Raw genomic sequence first — 3,908 nt, 5'->3', positions numbered from 1 at the left:
CGGGGGAGGGAAAAAGGAGGGGGCGGGGGTGGATAGGGTCCCGGAGGTCACGACCCTTCTCGGAGGCTCTAAGTCTGCAGATAACTTAAGTCCTCGGCACTCGCTACCTGCTGCCCCTCCTCCTCTCCTGCCTATTGCCGGCTTCAGAGTTTCTTTTGGGAGCCTGTAAGGGGGAAGGGGCAGTACCTTCCGAGGATGGTCAGAAACTTTTGTGGGGAGGAGGCAGACTCTTCTCTGCATGGGGGGACGGGGTCAGGACCTTGGAGGATAATCGAGACCACAGCATTTCCCAGCTTGGCCTAACCCAGCCCCCCTGAATGGGGGCAGCTGTCCAGGGGTGGGGTGGAATGGGTGGGAAGCATTTCCCAGCATCGGAAATGGGGAGGCGGCTGTGTCCTCCGCTCCTGTGGGGATGGGGTCTTGGCCTTCCTGATAGCCCCAGTCCAGCTGGGGAGGAAGTGACCAGAGAGAATGCATTTGTGAGCCCCCACCACCACCATCCCCAGGCTGCAGCTGTCCCAGGGACATGGCTGGCGCCGGAGGTCCCCCCACCTCCACCACTAGGACAGGGGTTCCGGATACGAGGGGGCGACCAAAGTCTGAACAAATGTGCTCCCAAGAGGCACTGGGGGTCGCCAGGAGAAAGGAAGACAGGGCTTAAGACTGAAAGCCTGAGCGTAGGGAAGTGTTAAGTCACCGTTCTCCGCAGCAGCCGGGAGGGAAGGATGGAGCCTGAGGCTCCGGGAAACAGGAAATCAGAGTGCAGATCTGTTGGAGGCAGGGAGCCGGCAGCATAGTGGAGGGCAAATAGAAGCAATATTCACCGACAGGGGCTAGAAACAGTCTCAAAAAAGACTCTGAGCTACCAAAGGAGAAGATTTTTGGGGGTGAGAGACTGAAACCCAGAAGATGGACTGGTCACAGAGAGGGAAAGCCTGCAGGGGTCAGGCTCTAGGTTCAAGCTCAGCCTCCTTCCTTGCTAGCTTCTTAGTCAGCCTTAGACCAGCTCCTCACCAGTGCCTCCAAAAAAGTCTCAGTCCTCCTCCTTGGGGAGAACAAAGCCTCCAGGGAAGCGTCACCCCCCCCCCCGGGGGAATTATGTAACCTTGCCTACGGACAGTGCAGCTCCCCCAGGGATATTGTAACCCTCTGGGAGCAGTGTGGTCCAGCAATAATAACCATCATCATTGTTAGAATAACAGCTCCCGAATTCCAAGTGTTCATGATGTGCCAGGCACTGAGCCAAGCATTGTCAGGGGCATCTTCTCATTTAATCCTGACAAAACCCCAATGAGCAGAATTACTATTGTTATCCCCATTTACAGATTAGGAAAGTGAGGCTCTGAGAGGGGAAATCGTACTGCCAAAGTCCTATAGCCAAGAAGTGTTAGAATCAGCATTCAAACCCAGATCTATCCAATTTCAAGCCACCACACTTAACCATTATGCTTCACCACCTCCTTTACTAACCCCCAAGAAGGTGATGCAAAATTTTAAAGATAACAGATCAGTAACAGCACCAGTGACCCCTACCCTCCCACCAGCAAGACAGAGACCTGGGTTGCAATCCTAACTTTGCTGCTTCCTATCTGTGACATAGGGCAAGTGAGTTCATCTCTTTGAGCCTCGGTTTCCTCATCTGTAAAATGGAGATATCTAAATAGACTCAACATGATGGGTTACTGGAAAAATCAGGGGTGTGATGTAAGTACACAATAAATACTGGTAATAATTATTAGCAGAGTGAATTTTCTACCCCCATGGATACCATGGGCACCCGTTACCCTACAGACTCCAACTGTAGGCAATAAACAGCACTGACAGTGCACAATTGCCTATTAATGTCCTTGACCCAGATGGACATTTCAAACCGACTGTTTCTTGAAACATAATCATGGATGGTGGGCATGCCTCACAGGAGAGTCTGCACCATCTGCAGAGAATGAGAGTCCCTGGTGAAAATGTCCCCTGGCCTCATGACTTTGGTGGTTATGCAAACCTGTCCATGGATATTGTAAACTTTCAGGGGTCCATGTGACTCCACCACAGAAATGTGAACCATCTTGGATAATTCAGTTGCCTCATGAGCACTGAGATGGTAGAGATGGTGAACCCCAGCATTACTCTGTGAAACAACCAGCTATTGTGAATTTGTGATAGATACTATTTATCACCACTGGCCATTCCATGAAGATATGCCATCCAACCAAGATCATTCACCTCCAATGAACAACAGGATACCCCCCCAATTCATTATGAAAAGTCTTCACAAATACCTCTGGGGCCAATGTAAAGCACAGCTCTCATGGACCCGAGACCTTCTTGTGATGAACAGTATAACACTCCATGGATAAAACAAATCTGTCCATACAGTGAGAACAGTCCCACTCTCATAGACCTGATAGTTTTTCTTCCATTTTACTGTCCTGACACAGATAACATTTATCCTACTGTTGTCAGGGGAAGGCGTGGACAGAAACTGTCCCCACAGAAGTCACAACATTTCACAGACTTGTCACCTCACTCCTGAAAAGGAAACTGTGTGGACAATATAAATAATGATAACCCACCCATCAGCTCTATGAGCAACACTAAATCATTAAGACCCTAAGAGGCCGACTCTGTGGCTTAAGCCTGTAACCCCAGCAATTTGAGAGGCCAAGGCAAGAGGATTGCCTGAGCTCAGGGGTTCAAGACCAGCCTGGACAACTTGGTGAGACCTTGTCTCTACAATAAATCAAAAAATAATGTGGTAGTTTGTGTCGGTAGTTCCAGCTACTTGGAAGGTTGAGGTAGAAGGATTGCCTGAACCCAGCAGGTCGGGGCTGCAGTGGCCATGAACGTGCCACTGCACTCCAGCCTGGGCGATGGAGTGAGACTCCAACTCAAAAAAAAAAGACCCTCAGTGCATTGTACTTCCCTTAGAAATAATATGACCCAGGGAGTTGAGTCAAATCTCTCTCCTTCACTGCAAGACCCTGTTGCAGTGGTCCCTGTAAAAATAAATAAATAAATCTCCAGGCACGATAGCTCACACCTGTAATCCCAGCACTTTGGGAGGCAGAGGCAAGATGATTGCCTGAGCTTAGGAGTTCGAGACCAGCCTGGGCAGCTTGGTGAGCCTCACCTCTACAATAAACAAAAAACTTAGCCAGGCATGGTAGCACATGCCTATAGTTCTGACTACTTGAAAGACTGAGGCCGAAGGAGTACCTGAGCCCAGCAGGTTGACGCTGGAGTGGCTGTGAGCGTATCACACTGCACTCCAGCCTGGGCGAGTGTGAGGTGCTAACTCAAAACAATAATAAATAAATAGGGCCAGACATGGTGGATCACGGCTGTAACCCCAGAGCTTTTCTTTTTTTCTTTTTCTTTTTTTTTCTTTTTTAGTTGGAGTCTCACTCTGTCGACTAGGTTGAAGTGCAGTGGCACACTCACGGCCACCCCAGCATCAACTTGCTGGGCTCTGGTGATCCTTCCGCCTCAGCCTTCCAAGTAACCGGAACGACAGGTGCGCACTACCACGCCCGGCTAATTTTTGATTTATGGTAGAAATGAGGTCTTGCCAAGTTGCCTGTGCTGGTCTCGAACCCGTAGGCTCAGGCAATTCACTAGCTACAGCCTCCCAAAGTGCTGGGATTACAGGCTGAGCCACCGAACCCAGCCACCCCAGAGCTCTTCAAGCTCAGAGGGGGTCAGACTTCAAGACCAGCCTGGGCAGCATAGTGAAACCCATCTCTACAAAAAAAAAAAAAAAATTAGCCGAATGTTGTGATGCACACCTGTAGTCCCAGCTACTTGAGTGACTGAGGAGGAAGGATCCCTTGAGCCCAGGAGTTTGAGGATGCAGTGACCTATGACTGCATCACAACATTCCAAGCTAGGCAACACAGCAAGATCCCATCTCT

This window comes from Carlito syrichta, unplaced genomic scaffold, assembly GCF_000164805.1.
Source record: "Carlito syrichta isolate Samal-C Ts95f unplaced genomic scaffold, Tarsius_syrichta-2.0.1 Scaffold123301, whole genome shotgun sequence".
Lineage (NCBI taxonomy): Eukaryota > Metazoa > Chordata > Mammalia > Primates > Tarsiidae > Carlito > Carlito syrichta.
The sequence above is the reverse complement of the archived record's forward strand: the minus strand, read 5'-3'. Positions refer to the sequence as shown.